The 19212-nt window shown below is 37.9% G+C and overlaps 1 long non-coding RNA gene across 1 annotated transcript in view; it reads left to right on the forward strand.

Moving 5' to 3' along the window:
* The window catches only part of LOC138844402 (uncharacterized), a 37164-nt gene extending 21421 nt beyond the window's left edge, over window positions 1–15743 (forward strand). Inside the window, exon 2 of the long non-coding RNA XR_011380182.1 lies at window positions 15375–15743. This is a non-coding gene — a long non-coding RNA (uncharacterized lncRNA). The remainder of the gene's footprint in view (window positions 1–15374) is intronic.
* Window positions 15744–19212: the final 3469 nt, after the last annotated feature.

Raw genomic sequence — 19212 nt, forward strand, 5'->3', positions numbered from 1 at the left:
TGGTTGACCATACCAGTGGTTTTGTTTGTTTCTGATATTGCCTCTATTAATGAAGAACATGTGCACTCCAACATGGGATTTTAGGAAGCTTCATTACCAGAGGTCGATACCCTGGTGATAACCCCCAACCATGGATTCCCTCCCCTCTGTTTAAGAGCAGAACCTTCTTTCTTGACCTCTATTTCCCTCTATAGTGGCCATTGGAAAGGGAGCTCTGGTCCTGCCTGGATCATGGGAAGAGGAGGTCCTCTTACTTCTACAAGGTCTCTACCAATTAGAATTCACACCGCAGCAAGTTTCATGATTCTCAACTATCAGAGACTACAGAAATGAAGGCTTTTAATTTGCTTATAGAGTGAAAAGTCTGGGAGTAGGTAGTTCTGGCTTTAGTGATGAAGCCCAGGGTTCATATCAAGGAACCAGGACTTTTCTGTTTCTGCTCTCTTGTCTTCAATTTCTCCATATTTTGGTCCTTATGCTACAAGATAGCTGCCAAGGAAACTTTCTGGCCTCCTGCCATCCTGTTTGATTCAGAGATCAGACTGGAGGAAAGGGTGTGTCAGGAATACAAATCTTTCCCTTTTGCTTCTCATTGACCAGAATTGGGTCACATGGTCTCCCTCTCCATGCATGCAAGAAATATTAACAAAAATGACTAACTAGCAAAGGAGAAGAGTATGGCTGTGCTTACACAAGAGAAACCTGGTGTCCTCCCAGGGGCATTGACATGTGTCCCCTTTCCCCTGCAACATTATGGTTTCCTTGGCCTGGGGAAGGGCTGCTGAGCAACCGAGGTTTGCCAGTGACCCAGTCTGTGACCCCCCCTGTGACGTCTCCCCACTCTTAAGAAACTCAGCAGTGACGGTCTTCAGAACATGGTCTTCCTCACCTTGGGTTCTAGCCCTCCAGTTGGGAACCTCCTGATTATTGATTCACAGAGAAAGGCAGCTTGTTTCTCATCAGAAAGTCTAACTTATTCTATAGCTTGTCATATGTGACTCATAACATCATACTTCTCTGTTTTCTCAGGAATTTTTATTTTTAACCTCATGTGCCAGCTGCAACATATGCCTTTATCCTTTTTTCCATTCCCCTATTATTGCTGCTATCTGGGTACAGACTAAAAGGAGGAGAAAAATATCTGTTTGTGATCTAGGCATCTAGATTTTGTTTCTACATTCAATACTTGCCAGCCATTTAATAAACATAATGCTTCTGCCAGAATTGAATATTCATTGTAGAAGTCATTTTTCCAAACGGGTTGTCACTATTTTTAAAATAGTGTTTTAGTATATTTATAAAAACTAGTTTTAGACTTCATTTTATCTAAGAATTTTTGCGATGACAGAACAAAGAGGTATTTTTTAGACTTTCAACATGACTAATATGTTGGAAGGTATGAAGCTATCCACTTAGGATTTATTACATTTTAACAATTGATTTAAAAACAATTGAAAATGCAGATAAATTGGTAAGTTGTTTACATGCAAGGATGCAATGTCATGTTTACAAATCAATAATTTGCCACCAACATAATATATTTCATTTATTGAACAATCCTGAATATTTCTGCAATCCAAGATGACAAAAAAAGATCCAATGAAAATTAATGTCTCAGTTTGTAGACTGAAGTTCTGCTTTTGCCATTTTACTCGTTAGAGGTTTTGCTCGTTACATTTTTTTAAGATGTAATTATTTATTTGAAAGTCAGAGTTACACAGAGAGAGAAGGAAAGGCAGAGAGAGAAAGGTCTTTTATCTGCTGGTTCACTCCCCAGTTGGCTGCATCAGCCAGAGCCACACCGATCCGAAGCCAGGAGCCAGGATCTTCTTCCGGGTCTCCCATGCGGGTGTAGGAGCCCAAGGACTTGGGCCATCTTCTACTGCTTTACCAGGCCATAGCAGAGAGCTGGACTGGAAGAGGAGCAGCTGGGACTCAAACCGGCATCCATATGGGATGACGGTGCTGCAGGCGGCGGTTTTACCCGCTATGTCACAGTGCCCACCCCTTCTCATTAGATTCTAATTGTCCTTTCTTCTCTCACCATTTAATCATCTTCTGTTTAGCTATCATTGTTTAATGAATACTTCCATTTCTTAATACGTTATCTCATTGTCTAGATCATCTAAAGCCAAATGCAGGTGTCAGTTGGTCTGTAAGTGGCTGGTTTTGAAGAGAGAATTGCAGGTGCAGAGGAAGATCCCAAATGTCCCTCTATGAAAATTTAAGTTAATATTTTTAGAAAGTAAAGCTCTCTGGGGCTAGTGTTGTAGCATAAGAGGTAAAGTGGCTGCCCGCAATGCTGGCATCCCATGTGAGCTCTGGTTCAAGTTCCAGCTGCTCCGCTTCCAATCCACCTCCCTGATAATGGCCTGGGAAAAACAGTGTGGAGGATGGCCCAAGTATCTGAGCCTCTGCAATCCACATGGGGGACCAGGATGAAGCTCCTGGCTCTTGGCTTCTGGCTTCAGCTTGGCCCAGCCCTGGCCATTGTGGCCATCTGTGGAGTGAAGCAGCAAATGTAAGATCTCTGTCTCTCTCTCCCTCTCCCTCTCTTTCTCTCTCTCTCTCTCTCTCTCTCTCTCTCTCTCTGTCTGTAACTCTGACTTTCAAATGAATAAATAAATCTTTTTTTTTTTTAAAGTAAAGCACTTTTGACATGTGGGCCCAATGGTATATTCTATTCATCCACAGAGAAAGCACTCAGAAAGACCCATGTCAAGAAAAGGAAAACAGCAGTTATAGTTCCTTGGGCTCTGCAGCTTGTCTGGCAAAGACAACAAAGATAACAAATCATTTTTTTCTTTGACTCATTTTATTGAAACCCATATATCCCAAGATGCCATAGAACTGAACAAAATACATATTGATTGAAAAGGCAGACTCAGAGTCTAGAAATGCAAAATAACAACCCATATGCCAAACCACATGCATTGTAAGACTTGATACTTCAGAGGGAAGATTTAAAAGGCGACAGAGGAGTCCAAATTTGGAACCCACAGAGACATCTGGTATCTTAGAACTTCCCATTTTCCCTTGGCAGATACTTCAGCTAATTTTCCCACCTTGGTCAGAGTGTATCATTCTTTCTTTAGCTTATTCTAATTTTAACATATTTTCTCTATTTCACCATTACTGTGAAATGGCCCTACTGTCAGGACCAAGCGTTCAATTTTAGCATTTAGGTCATTTAGCGAAATCTTAGACAAGCAAAATAAGGAGATGGAATTTAATTAACAATAATGGATATGTTATCAACTTTTTTAAAATATGGCATTACTGAATATTTCCAGTTTTTGGTTTACATATATGAAAAAATGATAGATGAATGAAAATGTAGAAAGGAAATGCTTCTAAATGATGATATTCATCATCAGTGTACATGAGGAAGCTCTACCAAAACTATCCTGAGTGATCACCATGATGCTTCTTGTTCCTTATAAGCCAGCTACTAGGAGTTGGCCTGTCACTATGTGAGGCATCAGTTTGGATCCACATTTGCCTAATGTAGATGGTACGGTTGTTTGGGGGATTGAGACTGGTTAGGTGCCAACTATACTAACAGGTGCTTACCAGGATTGTTGAGTAGCAACAAGGGATCATTGGAAACGTATAGTACCAATGTTTAGTAGTGCAAATCACATCTACGTAATGACACTTGGTAATAGTATCATAGACTCATCATGTTCATTATAAAACTGAAAAAGAACAGTTTATACTCTCAGCTGACAAAAGAGGAGATAGGCTCAAGTAAGCAATAAGTTGCATAAGTTCACATGGCGAGTAATAGATTCTGACTTCTAGACCAGATATAAGAGTGATATTTATAAAGTGAAACATTTCCTGAAGCTTTCAAATTATGAGAATTATTATAATAATAATATAAATATTAAAATACTTGGGGTTTTTTTGGAATTTACTATAACTTTTTTTTCTCCTTTTTTTATTTCAGAGAAGATTATAGAAATTGATCAATATATCTCTTTTTATTTGTGGTACTATTTCTTGAAATACTAAATGTTTTCTAAAGCAAGAGAAATGGCAAACATGAAACTTTACATGCCATTTATCTACCTGACCAACAATTTACAATTAGTGTGTGGTTTTATTTTTCATGTCTATATATTATATTTGTTAATGGATTAATGGACCACAGATAAATTTAATTTTACCATATTGTATGTTTACCTGTCCATAAACTAGCCATGAGAACATGTTAGGAAATGGAATGAAGAGTTTGTCGTGCCTGCATGCCTGTTGGACCATTAGTATTCATCAATGCCACTTGCATAACTGAAATATTGTTCAGTGAAATTCCATACAGGTAGCTCATTTAATTTTCATGCTGTGAGAAAGGTAATATTATCTCTGTTATCTAACCAACGAGGAAACTAAAGCTCAAAGTTGTTAAACAGCTAATTATTAACTATGCCAAGTTCTTCCTTATGTTGTCTATGTTTCTGAATATCTGATTTAGTAACTTTTAAGGACTAAAATTGATTTTGCTTTAAAAATTGAAGAGGACTTATAAAATCAATTTGAGAAAGCTTTCATTGAACAAACTGTAGCCTCTGTAAAAGTCTTTCATGCAGTTGGCCAGGAGTTGTTAGCATCTGATGACCTTGCCAGAGACATATTTAGTCTGAAGGAGAACAGAGAAGCCGTTTGCTTGACCATGTTATTCAGGAAAGTGACTCAACATAAACACTCAATAAGAAGAGGCATAAACCCACACCTAGATGTCACTAGCAGTACCCTAATGATTTCTGGCTCAAAATATAACTAAATGTTGCTGCATTAATATAATGAGTTGCAGTGTTTCCTAAATTAACCAATGTAGCTTAAATTAAAATAATGAATATTATCCTTGAAAGACATGGTGGACATACAGCATTTACATAGAGTCAAACAACTTAGACTTTAAGAGCTCTAGATTTGTCCCACTAGAACTTTATCAAATTTCACAGACACTATACTTATACTTCTGATTCAACTGTAAACCCAACATAAAGTTAATGATATTCAGGTTTTTCTTTTTTTTTTTTTTTTAAACTTTTATTTAATGCATATAAATTTCCAAAGTACGACTTATGGATTACAATGGCTTTCCCCCCATACCGTCCCTCCCACCCACAACCCTCCCCTTTCCCACTCCCTCTCCCCTTCCATTCACATCAAGATTCATTTTCGATTATCTTAATATACAGAAGATCAGCTTAGTATACATTAAGTATGGATTTCAACAGTTTGCTCCCACACAGAAACATAAAGTGAAAAATAATAGATGATTTTTTAAAATGATGATGAAATCAGAGCAGACCTATTGTCATGTTTAATCCCAGTGAGAGTCAAGTTGGGAATTGATAATTTATTTATTTTTTTTTTTTTACAGAGGATCAGTTTAGTATGCATTAAGTAAGGATTTCAACAGTTTGCACCCCCATAGAAACACAAAGTGAAATATATTGTTTGAGTACTCGTTATAGCATTAAATCTCAGTGTACAGCACATTAAGGATAGGGATCCTACATGAGGAGTAAGTGCACAGTGACTCCTGTTGTTGACTTTACCAATTGACACTCCTGTCTATGGCATCAGTAATCTCCCTATGCTCCAGTCATGAGTTTCCAAGGCTATGGAAGCCCTCTGAGTTCTCCGATTCTTATCTTGTTTAGGCAAGCTCATAGTCAAAGTGGAGGTTCTCTCCTCCCTTCAGAGAAAGGTACCTCCTTCTTTGATGGCCTGTTCTTTCCACTGGGATCTCACTCGCAGAGATCTTTTGCCAGAGTGTCTTGGCTTTCCATGCCTGAAATACTCTCATGAGCTTTTCAGCCAGCTCCGAATGCCTTTAGGGCTGATTCTGAGGCCAGAGTGCTATTTAGGACATCTGCCATTCTATGAGTCTGCTGAGATTCTCACTTCCCATGTTGGATCACTCTCCCCTTTATTTACTCCATCAGTTAGCGTTAGCAGGTACTAGACTTGTCTATGTGCTCCCTTTGACTCCCAGTCCCTTCACCATGACCAACTGTGAACTGAAACTGATCACCTGGAACAGTGAGATGGCATTGGTACATGCCACCTCGATGGGATTGAATTGGAATCCCCTGGTATGCTTCCAACTCCACCACTTGGGGCAAGTCAGCCTGAGCATGTCCCAAATTATCTCACACTTTACCACCAGATGAAGCAAAAATGATACTAATACCTTAAAAAAGTTAGTTTAAATAATTTTTGGTCTGTTTATTACTAAGAAATTTTTATGTGGTAAGTCACAATAACTAAGATTTATTGTAAATAATTGTTAAGTAAGGATTATTGCTATTCAAACTGGTAGTTTTGGGGCATACAACTGCTAGGAGACATGCTTTGTTTGGCTTGTTTTTTTTTTTTTTTAATCTTCCTGAAGTTAAAACAGGCATTATAATTGTGCTTATGTAATGGGTGGTCAAAATGTAAGAACTTAGTACCTTTTTTCCTATACCATTACTCTTCATATTTTATATCAAATGACATAAAAAGCGTTGATGGAGACTAGGAACTGCTGGTGTGATTGACCCTTTGGCATGAGAGATGGTCTCTTTTTCCCCACTGGTATGCGTTCTGGGTTAAGTGGAAACAGTGATGGTAATCAGTGCTGCATTAGGATATGATTCATAGACTCCCTTATAATAATAATATGTAAGTTTGCTTTAAGTACAAAAAGGACATAATACCACAGGCCATGCACTGTCTCTCCACGTTTTTAGAAGACATTAGTCATTATTTCTGGATATGGAGATCACAATTATTTTTTACATTTTATGTGCATACTTAAAAATTTCTACAAGAATGAGCCACATTTTAACTAAGAAAAACACATATTCATTCCACTCAAAGAATAACCAAGTAGCTATTAAATTTAAAGTATAAAGAAAGATATCTCTTTGTTCAATTTAGCAAATAATATTGAAACATATTGTGGCTCAGAGAATTTGATTTTTTTTTAAAAAGGGGATGGTGGTAGAAGTACATTTGAATACTTTTTGTTTGGTATTACAGAATAATAAGAGAAGAATAAAAAATGCACAAACAAAAATTACAATAAAATTATTTTAAGGACAATAAATGTGAAAATGCTACTATCATCTATAATGATAAAGTATCTCTTTTCTACTGTGGAAACTGAATTGATATTGTACTTTCAAAACAATGAGGAATAACTTCAACATCAGATCTAAAACTTATTTGCAGTACAATATACTTATGAAGCACTTATTTGCTTTTATTATTTCCTCACACAGGTAGTTTCTACAGAATATTTTTATAGATGATATTTCATTTAATACTTGTAATTCTATAAGATAAGCAAGATAGCCATTTTGAATGCACATGTAGTGAAAGAGGAAACATACTTCAGGAGGGCAAATAATTTGCTCATGCTAAGAAGATAGTTGGTGTCTTTTTATAACTCGATAGTAAAATTCCTACAGTTTTGTGACTATATTGATTTTTGTCCTTGATCAATCTCTTCTTCTCAACATAAACATTATCCTTACTCTTGATATATTCATGCTTCTAAATTCTACCTTTTTATTCAAACTGTGTTTTAAAATTATTACTTAGTTGAGAGAGACACACAGAGGCAGTTAGAGAGCTCTCATCTGGTGGTTCACTTCCCAAGTGCCTGGAATAGCAGAGGAACAAACACCAGGAGCTGGGGACTCATGCAGGTCCCTCACCAGAGTAGCAGAAACCCAACTACTGAGACCTCATGCACTCCTCCTAGGGTCTGCATCAGCAGGAACCTGGAATCAGGAGCTGGAACTGGGAATTGAATTCAGGGACTCCAGTGTGGGATGTAGGCATCCACTGGTAAACTGACATGTAAGACAAATGCCCCCTCTTCCTCACCCCACACTTGCTTGATTCAAAGCAGTGGTAATGTTTAAAAAATTTAACAATCAGAAAGACCTGGGTAGCAAACAATCAGAATGTCCAAAAATGGACACCAACCCATCAAAATTGTTCATAAATAAATGGCATGCCTGTATAGGTGTATGCTGGTTGAATAGCAGCCCTATAGCAGAAAACTAGTCCATCAATTCCTATTTTAAGGAATATAGGAGACTTTTTGGCATACATTTATGGGCTGTCCAGACAAGTTTTCGTTTAGATGCAACAGAATCCAGGAGCTCAAATGCTATTAGCTCTTTCTTTTTCTCTACCTCTTAGCTCTTCTTTTCTTGTTTTGACTTCATTGTCAGGAGGGCTCTCCTTCTATGGTACAAGATGACTTACAGTGGCTCCAGATTGGCATCCTGGTCTCTTGGCAAAAATGAGTGTCTTTCTACTGATCATCCCTGCAAAATTTGGGGACAAACTTTGATAGTGTGTGATTGGTTCCCATCCTGTGTCCAAGGGGATGTGATGCTGAAAGCACTGGAGATGGCAATCATTTATACTGAAGTAGTTATACTACGAGTGGAGAAGGAGGGTTCCTGAAGGAAAATCAGGAGCCCAAAAAGAAGGGGGATATCACTGGCATGGCCGATGATCAACTCTCAATGCCTAGTTTCTTTTTTCTCTGAAACAACTTAAGTACTATTTAAATGTTTTTTCTAAATTATAAAATAAATGTTCTCTTACATAGAAAAGTTAGAAGATAAGTAAAGTATAAGAATATAAATATAAAAATCTATAAAGAAGAATGTAAGAGTGGTGGTCTAGACCATCAGTTAACATGACCATATCTCACATGGGAGTACCTATTTAAACAACTCTGGTTCCTGATTCCAACTTCCTCCTAGTGCAGAACCTGGGAAACAGTGCTGATGGCTCTAGTGATTGAGCTCTTGTTTCACAACTTCAGTTCATCCCGTCCCAGCTGTTGTAGACATCTGGAGAATGAACCCAGTAGAGGGAGTCTCTCCCTCTCCCTCCCCGCCTCTTGCCAATAAATGAATAAATCGTTTTTAAAAAGTAAAATAGAAAAATAAGATGTACCAGGCTGACATTGAGGTTCCGCAGGTTAAGCCACCACCAGCAGTGCCAGTCTTCCATATCAGAATGCCAGTCGCAATGCCAGCTGCTCTGCTTTGGCTCCAGCTCCCTGCTAAGGCTTCAGCCCAGTCCAGCCCCAGTCATTGTGGCCATTTGGGGAGTGAACTAGCACCTAGAAGTTCTGTCTCTGTCTCGTCTCTCCCTCTTTCTCTGTCACTCTGTTTTTCAAATAAATAAAACAAATATTTTAAAAAGCTAAGACATGCTACAGAGTTAGAAATAGGGATTTGTTTTAAATTCATTAAATGCATTATTACATGGAGAGATGGCTTGTGAGGTCAGAATTTAAATACAATCTTTTATTAGGTTCAAGTAGGCCCACAACTTCACTATATGCAGAACTGAAGTGAGGTTGAGAAATTCTCAGGAAACAGCAAAAATTCTTAGGGTAACAGCCAGTTTAGATGTCAGTTTCTTTTAGGATTCCAGTTTAAAATGAGTTTTGAGGACCTGCAGATTTTTTTGCTTTTGAGCCAGTGGGAAAACGTGTTAAAATATTTTCTTTATATGGTTCTAGCATTTTAGTTGTGTGAATCAGTGGATCTAATCTGCCATGATGTAAAAAAGAAGAGATCTTTGTCCCTGTCCCAGGTTTTCAGTTTGAGAATTGATTTATCATCTGTTTTACATATAATTATACCCAGTAATTATTTTATTTATATAGTGATATAGTAATTATATCCAGTAATTCTAGGTATTTGACTTTTTCTATTACTTTGCAATTTTTAAAAAAAATTTATTTGAGAGTCTAAGAGAAAAAGAGACAGATAGAAAGAAAGCATACTGTCATCCACTGGCTGTCTCCACATGCCCCCAGTGGCTGGGACTGGTTGGGCAGAAGCCAGGAACCAGGAACTCAATCCACATTCTTCACATGGATGGCAGGCCCCCAGCTGCTTGAGAGGTCACCTGCTGCTTCCTGGGGTCTGCATTATCAGGAAGCTGGAGTTAAGAACTGGAGTTAGGCATCAAACTTAGCTTAGTCTGATGCTGGATGTGTGTCTGAACTGGCATCTTAATCACTACCTAAACGCTTGCCTGTTATATTTATCTATTTCATTTCTTTGATACAAAAAACTACTTCTTTTTTATTCCATTGTTTTGTTGTATTCTGAATAATATCTGCCCTTAGCTTTTTTTTTTAATTTTGCTTTACCCTTGGGTTTATTTTGTTGTTATTTTTATTCTCTTATTTATTATTCTATATTTTATTTGTAAGCTTTCTGTTTCTTTCTCTTTAGAAGGTCTTTTGTTGGCCTGTGTTGGTTATATTTAGTTAGAACGTATCTTTAAGCTAATCACATTAAAATTTATATATGCCTTCAATACTAATGTGAAAAACTTACAAAAGGATAGTTTATATCACAAAAGGTAAAAAAAATAAGTGAAATTGTAAAACCTACTGTTATTGAAGGTGAATAAAAGTATTTTTTTATCTATTAATGATAAAATATAAAATATTTGATTCTTTTTTAATATAGAGGTTTAAATTAGTTATATGTAGTAATATCTGATATATTTCATAAATTTTATTTTTATTTTTCCTTGTTGCTTATTTTATTTTCTAACTTTCACTGGTTAAACCATAATTTGCAGGGTGAACATTTGATGCAAAGTTAGGACACATTTGAGTGCCTGGGTTCAGGTCCTATCTCCATTTTGGATACCAGCTTTCTGCTAATGTACACCCTGGGAGGCAGCAGATGATAGCTCAGGAACCTGGGTCCCTACTACCCATGTGGGAAACTGAGACTGAGATCTTGGCTCTCACCTTTTACCTGGCAGAACCCTAACTGTTTTAGCCATTTGTGGAAGTGAAGCAGTGCATAGATAATCTCTCTCTCTCTCTCTCTCTCTTTCTCTCTCTCTCTCCTTCAAATAACATGAATATAAGTAAATAAAATTTTAATAAGTAAATTTTACCTATAATAAAATGAATAATTTAAACCAATCTTACTTGATCAAGATACATATATATGTATGTGTGTGTGTGTGTGTGTGTGTGTATATATGGCAGGGGAGAGAAAAGAGAGAGAGAGAGAATCTCATCATCTAGTTCATTTCCAAATGCTTACAACAGTCAGGACTAGGCCAGGCTGAAGCCAGGATCTGGGAACTCATACTGGAGCTCTCATCTGGGGAGGGAACCCAAATACTTGAAATGTGGATGTCCCAACCAGTGATGTAACTGTTAGACCAAAAGCTGCACCCAGGACCATTTATTGAATACTTATCATGTTTCTCTAGACACTGTTCAACTTGTAAGCAATGATGAATCACCTTCCTGGAGCTTAGTCCTAATGGGGAAAACAATAAGTAAATGATGATATTTTCTTGATTTAAAGAAATACATTTTTCCCAAACAATTTAACATACTTAAAACCAGGATACCTCTTACAACTGATGATATATCATAGTTTAATTGGCCATGTCTTTTTTGGTAGAATATTTTTAAAGTGCTGAGACTTACAATTAATGATGTCTACTGTAAATGAAATATTATAGGATGTCACATGGTGATAAATGATGTGGAGAAAAATAATACAGAGAAGGAGGTGGAGATTTCTGAAGGAATATTGCAACTTCAAATAGGTCAGTCAAGGGATGCTTTCTTGGGGCCAGTGCTGTGGCATAGTAGGTTAAGCTTCTGCCTGCAGCACCAACATTCCAAATGGGTGCCAGTTCAAGTCCTGGTTGTTCCATTTCTGATCCAGCTCCTTGCTTATAGTCTGGGAAAGCAGTGGAGGAAGGCTCAAGTGCTTGAGCCCCTGCACCCATGTGGGAGAACCAGAAGAAGCTCCTGGCTTCTGGCCTCAGCCTAGCCTAGTCCTGGCTGTTGCAGCCATCTGGAGAGTGAACCAGCAGATGGAAGAGCTCTCTCTGTCTCTGTCTCTCTCTGTCTCTCTGTCTGTCTCTCTGCCTCTAAAATGAATGAATGAATGAATGAATAAATAAATAAATAAATAAATCTCTTTTTTAAAAAAGCAATGCTTACCTGAGTAAGTGACAACTGAGCAGAAACCCAGAAGGAGATGAGAGAGTAATTGGAAATATGTGCAGTTATGTGGGTTGCACTCTCCTTGACTTTAATGATCGCTGTTCATATGGCTTATGTGGACAGCTTCAGACCTGTCCTCAGTGGATATTGGAGAGAGCTATGTGGTTATATGGAGAAAGAGTATTCTAGGCAAAAATTCATCATACACAAGGTCTTTGAGTCTGGAGTAGACCCCAGACTGGCAAGTGCAAGGCATAGAGTGAGTGTGGGCAAGAGTAGCAAATGAGAGCAAGCATGTCAGTCAGCTTATATAGAGTCCTGTGGCCACTGTAGGATTTTGACTTTTGCTCTGAAGTGGGAAAGAATTTTAAGGTATGGAAAAGGCACCTAACAACATCTGACTTATATTTTCTATAGAACCACACTGACCAAAGTGTGAAGAGGAGACTATAAAAGAGACAGGCAGGGTAAGGGGAAATGTTTTAGCAGATCTAGTAATCCAGGTATGAGGTGAGGTTGTTCGGTCTGTCTGGTGAAAAGTGATTAGGGTCTGAATAAATAAATAAATATATATAATTATTTTTATTTATTTGAAAGACAGAGTTGCAGAGAGAGAGCCAGAAAGAGAAGTCTTTCATTCCACTGGTTCACTCTCCAAATGACTACAATGGCCAGAACTGAGCTGATCCGAAGCCAGGAGCCAGGAGCTTCTTCCGGGTTTCCTACACAGATGCAGGGACCCAAGGACTTCCACTGCTTTCCCAGGCTATAGCAAAGAGCTGAATCGGAAGTGGAGCAGCTGGGAATAGAACTAGCGCAGGCAGCAGCTTTGCCCACTGCGCCACAGCACTGGCACCTTCATTGGTTTTTTTTAATCTGCTTTATTGTTGTTCATGAGGTTATTGATTTTGAGTTTTCTTTTGATTCTTAGGATCATAGCCATACTTCACCTGCACGCACATCTTTCTAGTCTGTATTTTGGTATTTGCAATTTCCATTTAGATATGAGATTCAGCATTGGAAACAAGAACAATGATAATTTCACTTCTCCTATTTACCCATTTGATAAAAAGATGGATACTTAGTTTTCTGATTAGTGTACTTTGTTTTCTGATCGAGGGTGAAGATAGAGAATAGAAACGTCTCATCTACTGATTGTTGGAAGGCAGGTCTGCCCTTTCCTAGTGGTGTGACAGGGTTCAGCCACGGATTTTTTCTTCTGCTCTGATTTCTTTGACCTTGCAATGAATATTTTCTCCTGATTATAGAAGCAGAATGATTATCAGAACTCTTTTTTGATGTTTTTTTTTCCCTTGTTCCATGCATTCACATATTTTAATGGGACAAAAGTGCAGTGTGTGCCAAGGGGGGTTTTCCAAGCACCTTTAAATTTAACATTATTATGACAAGCTGGCTTCGCTGGAGAAAAGTGCCATCTGAGAAGATGTTAACTTATAGAAGGAATTTATCTCCATTGGATTTTACAGAATTCTGATTTTTAGTAGCATGTTAAAATGGCTGTATTACCTTCAAGTTCAATTATCATGTGGAGCATTTGTGGGAAATTTTGTCTCGTGTAACATCATGTAAAATACCCTACTCCTTTCTCCCAAATCAGCATTTCAGTTTATTTTTTGTGAGCAACACTTAGAAGTAAAGTCAGGGTGTGTATTTGGCCTAACAGTTAAGATGCAAATTAAGACACCCATGTCCCATTTTGGAGTATCTTGCTTCAGGTCCCAGCTCAGCTCCCAGTTCTGGCTTCCAGCTGATGTGAACCCTGGGGGACAGCAGGTGATGGCTAAGTAATTGAGTTCCTCCTTTGAGGGAGGCTTGGAGTGATTTTCTGGCTCCTAACTTGGGCTTTCAGCCTGACCCAACCTTGGCAGTTGAGGGGATTTGGCAGCAGGGCTAGGGGTGGGGTGCAGTGGATGGGAGCTCTCTCTTTTCCATGTCTCTCATTCACTCCCTCTTTCTCTCTCTCTGCCTCTCCAAACAACACAAAAAAGAAATGCTATTGTTCTACAATCTTATAAAATAAATAAATAATAAAAAGCAAAATAATTCCCATATATGTAAGATTACATCTTATACCATAATGGAAGAATATTGCATTCATGCTTACACCTGGAAAATGAAGAAAGATGTTCAAAAATTTAGGAGGCATCGTTTGGACCCATGACACTGGGCTTTGTGGGTAATGCCCCCTCTTGCTCGGTTGCTTTATGCACGGTCACGCTGAGGCACAGCTGTGGAAACTGCCTATAGCTGAGCTTCTACACACTTCAGTGGAACAGCAAGAAGCGCTGGCTCTGTGGACCTCCTAGAATAGCACCTCTAAGAATACAGCTTTTATAGTATATATAGAAACAGTCAGTTCCTGTGTATTTCTGTATATATTTTTTATTCTTATATATAGAAAAACTAAATGTTCTGGTGGGAGTCTTTATAGTCAAAATAATATTGTCTCTTTTTTTAAATGTTGGACAGGCTAGTGCCAGCCCACCAGGAAGGCCTAAAGCCCAGCCATCTGTCAGTAGAAGGAGAAAAGTGATACCAACTGCAGAGAGACAGTCTTTCAGTGAGGGGAGTTTTCCTTAGGATATTCTAGTCATCAATTGTGAGCTTTGCTTCACTGAACAATAAAAACAAACCATTTTGTATGCTATGCCCTACTTAATCCTGGCTTCATGATTCTGCAATGAAGATTTTCTTTTACATGGGGTTATTAGTTGTTTATATGTTACTGATGATCTTTTAACATAATTTAAACCATGGGGCCTGTGTTTGGCCTAACAGTTCAGGCACTACTTGAGGTATGGGAGCTTTAAATTCCTGTGTCCCAGTGTGCAGTGCCTGATTTAAAGTCCCAGCTCTGCTCCTGCTTCCAGGTTCCTGCACCCTTGGAGGCAACAGGTGAGGGTTCAAGTAGTTGAGTCTCTGCCACCCATGTGGAAAACCTGAATTGAGTTCCTGCTGCTGGCTTTGGCCTGTCCCAGACCCAGCTGTTGAAGGCATTTAGAAAGTGAACCAGCAGATGGGAGCTGTCTGTGTGTCCTTTACCTCTCTACTTCTCAAATAAATAAAAAAAAAATTAAGCATACATTTTATACATCTGAATGCATATAGATTAAATTTAAACCTAACATGGTTAGAAAATTTAGAGATACACCACCTAGCATCGTTATTCATAGGATAGCTTTAAGGAAATATTTTAACAACTTATGGAAAAAGAGTTTATTTTAATTTTGCAAAAAGCCTTCATTCTGAGGTAAATAATGGAAGTACAGAAAGTGTAAATGACAACAACAATTTATTTTTTATTCTTCCCCAGGAAGGGCCATGTGGTTAAGAAATTGGATAGGGGCCTGCACTGTGGCGCAGCAGGTTAAAGCCCTGGCCTGAAGCGCCGGCATCCTATATGGGCACTGGTTCGAGTCCCTGCTGCTCCTCTTCCAATCCAGCTCTCTGCTATACTGGGATAGCAGTAGGAGATGGCCAAATCCTTGGGCCCAAAAGAAGTTCCTGGTTCCTGGCTTTGGATCGGCACAGCTTCAGCCATTACATTCATTTGGGGAGTAAACCAGCGGATGGAATACCTCTCTCTCTGTCTCTACCTCTCTCTGTCTCTACCTCTCTCTGTAATTCTGTCTTTCAAATAAATGAAATAAATCTTTAATAAAAAAAAAAAGAAATTGGATAAGTGGTGAATACTTCAGGCCATTCTGTGAAACTGTTCTCTTGGTTGAGCAATATTGTTGTAAGGACAAATGTCATTTCAAAGCACCTTCCTTATTTAAGGCCTTCTTCGTTTTAAGAAATTAAAAAAGGTAAACAAATTTTGATGTAGAGAAAATGACTTGTTCTGTCCACACTGTGGAAGAGAACAGTTAGAATAACTTTGTATTGTTCCTGTCTAGGTGCTGAAGAGATTATTTTATTTCATTAGAGTCTGAGAGACTAATGTTTTATAGTCTTTCTGCAGAATATGATTAATTTTCTAACAAAATAACAAAAGAAATCCTAAGTACCAGTGTTAAAAACCTCTCAATCACTTTTATTTCCTTGTGTTCTACAAGCAGTTATGTATAATCTTCCCTAAGTGTCTTTTAACCTCTGTAACTTTTAGGGCATTACATTTTTAGATTTCAGTATTATAGCTAAAATGTTTAAAGCCTGATAAATAGCTCGACTAAAGACCAGAAACTATACAATCAGACACTGGCTTACTCTCTTATATAAATGTTATTTGTAAGGGTTGTAGAGAGGGGTATACTATTTCTCATAACAACAGACACTGGAAGAATAAGTTGCATTTGCCTTTGGGAAGAGAGGAAGTACATGCTTAAAAAAAAAGGTCCTTCATTTCTGGTATTCGTCAGCCTGAATCTCGGTTGGCACATTACCCGGCTGTCATGGCTTAGAAACCTGCTGAGGCCTCAGGTGGAGAGGCTACAGTTGTCCAGCTGCTTTAAATAATCTGCAGAATTCATTTTCTATCTGACGATAATACTGAGCACTATACATGTTGCCTTCTTTTTGCAAAACCTATGCTACAAAGCCTGGAACTCACAAGGCGGTCTCACAGATCATTAAGCACACTATAGAGGGCTTTCTTTTGGTTTTTGTTTTCAAAGGGAATTACCCTGAGATTCCTGCAAAAAATCAATCCTTCATGTGCGCTTAAACACAAATGGACCACTAGAATATATTTGGACAAAATTTTTAGGAAGGCTGAGAAAATAAGCAAGTTGAGTTTTCTCTGGGCATATTTAGGAGGTAGTTTTGGTTGTAATGGAGAAAATCCATGAAATTGTTATTTCCTCTAGTTTTTTTTGTTGTTGTTGTTATTGAGATCTTGAGCTGGAGTGTTAATCCAGATATTAAATATTAATGTATATTTCTCTATTGAATAGCTTTCATTACAACCAAAGGATGGATTTTTTTGTCCAGAAAAGCAATTATTATAGTGTTTTAGTGGTATGATTTACTGGGTTATAACATTAAAAGAAGAAATCTGCAGAGTACTGAGTGATTGCTCTTATGTTACTCTTACAAGATGTTACACTCTCAGCTGTAACTACTATAATTTTTTTGCACGTGGGCCATATTGTAAAAGCCCACACTACATGGTTGTTAGAGGAAGGTTAACCACGCTATATTTCTTCAGTTTAAAAATAAAAGGGTGGGAGGTTTAACACTGATGTCAGTGGGGAATACACATGGGAATATGAACTATAGAATTGGGTCTTGCACAAGATTATTTCAGAAAATATTCTTAGTGGAAAAATGGAAACAAACCATGTTTACTTTAGTGCCAAAATTTTTTTGAAATCTGGATGTTTCTTTCATGACATTCATTTTCCATGGACTTTTTGAAGATTCTTCATATTAGCAGTTGCATTGTTGAATACTTTCTAAATCCGAGTTCAGTCCTGTTTTCAAAGCAAAGGAAGATGTTTACCTTGAAAAGCTAAGGCACAGGAACTCAATGGAAGACTGCTGCACAAATAAATGCTAATGTCGTGGAATGTTATTTGCGTCAGTCTACTCCTAAATACATTAATTTTCTCTTTTGCTATTCCAAATGCTCAATTAAATTCTTCAATTTTTTTCACTATGGGGAATAACTTGAACATAGAATTAGTTCCATATGAAGCAAGACTATTTTAACCTGTTATTTTGGGGCTGCATTCATATATTTTACATACTAGCTTCAAAATGATTCAATAATCAATTTGCAAATTGTGAACTATGTGGTTAAACCAGTGCTGATTTTTAAACCAGGATTTCTTATAATGATTTATAATTAAGATCTTCCAAACTGTAAATTTTTAGTGTATTTTATTCTGAACCTATTTTCATATTTATTCTACTGAAAAGGAATGACATTAAATTGGAAACAAAATGAATTTAATGTAAAAATCCAGTCGTGAGGCTATGCAATTGGAGATATAGACAGATAACATAATGTGTACCTTCAAAAAACTCTAATAACAAGAAATCAGGATTTTATTGTGCTTTTATTTTTAAAAAATACAGTATATATATTCTTACCTGTATATTCTTATACAGTATATTCTTAATACACTTCCACTGCTTTCCGCAGCCATAGCTGAGAGCTGGATTGGAAGTGGAGCAGCTGGGACTCGACCTGGTGCTCATATGGGATGCTGGCACTGCAGGCGGAGGCTTTACCCGCTATGCCACAGCACTGGCCCCTGAAGCCTAACCTCATCACCTACTTTCCCTCAGTGAACAGAGGCATAAATGACTTTTATTTGTTTTCCCAAATTAGAGTTACCCAGAAGAAAGGATGACTTGCCACTCTGGACAATACACAAGAGAATATCAAGACACTATATCAAAGGTTTGCAGAAGATTAGTTAATAGAATCCTTTATATATATATATATATACACATATATATATATATATAAAATATATATGGCTTCCTGTGTTAAAGAGGACAGAGTCAATTACTAATGTTTATTTAAAATTCAGTCCTATTACTTTGTGGTTACAGCTCATAATAATTATCACTTCATAATTTCTAATTTGAAGATTATAATGGTAAGTTGCATTACTAAATCCCACTGATTTAGAGAAAAAGAAAGGGTATATGTGTGTTTGTTGGGGGTGCGGGAAGAAGGAGGAGCGGGGGGGGGGACCTTTGATCTACTTCTCAGCTGCCAGGCACTCTACTGCTCTACCTCCTACTCTAGTGTGGTCCCTCTTGGTTCTTAGAACCATTGAATCCTCCTTTCATTCACATGAGAAGCAGAACCTACTCTTCTAAAAGGTTGCCTATTCATTCATTACATCTCATCTATCTTTCCAGACACCAGGGCATGAGAACACCTTACCTGAGCCTTTAGAACTTTGAGAATACCACACAGTCTCTTTCTTACCTCAGGATCCCTCATCAGCTAACCGGTCAAAAGTGAGAATGGAGCTGATAAACACAAAGATGATACTCACACACATAAAGCAGATGAACAAGAGCCCTTCCAACTGGAGTCCAGACAGAAATCATTGCAAAGGCTTAGCCCTCCATCCTGCAGCATCCCTCTTCTGTCTGCACCTTTATGAACTGGCTCTGTTTGTGACCACTACCACAGGAGGGCGGGGAGGAAGACATTGGCAAATGTGTTTCTTCTTTTCTTCTTTGTA

This window comes from Oryctolagus cuniculus, chromosome 11, assembly GCF_964237555.1.
Source record: "Oryctolagus cuniculus chromosome 11, mOryCun1.1, whole genome shotgun sequence".
NCBI lineage: Eukaryota > Metazoa > Chordata > Mammalia > Lagomorpha > Leporidae > Oryctolagus > Oryctolagus cuniculus.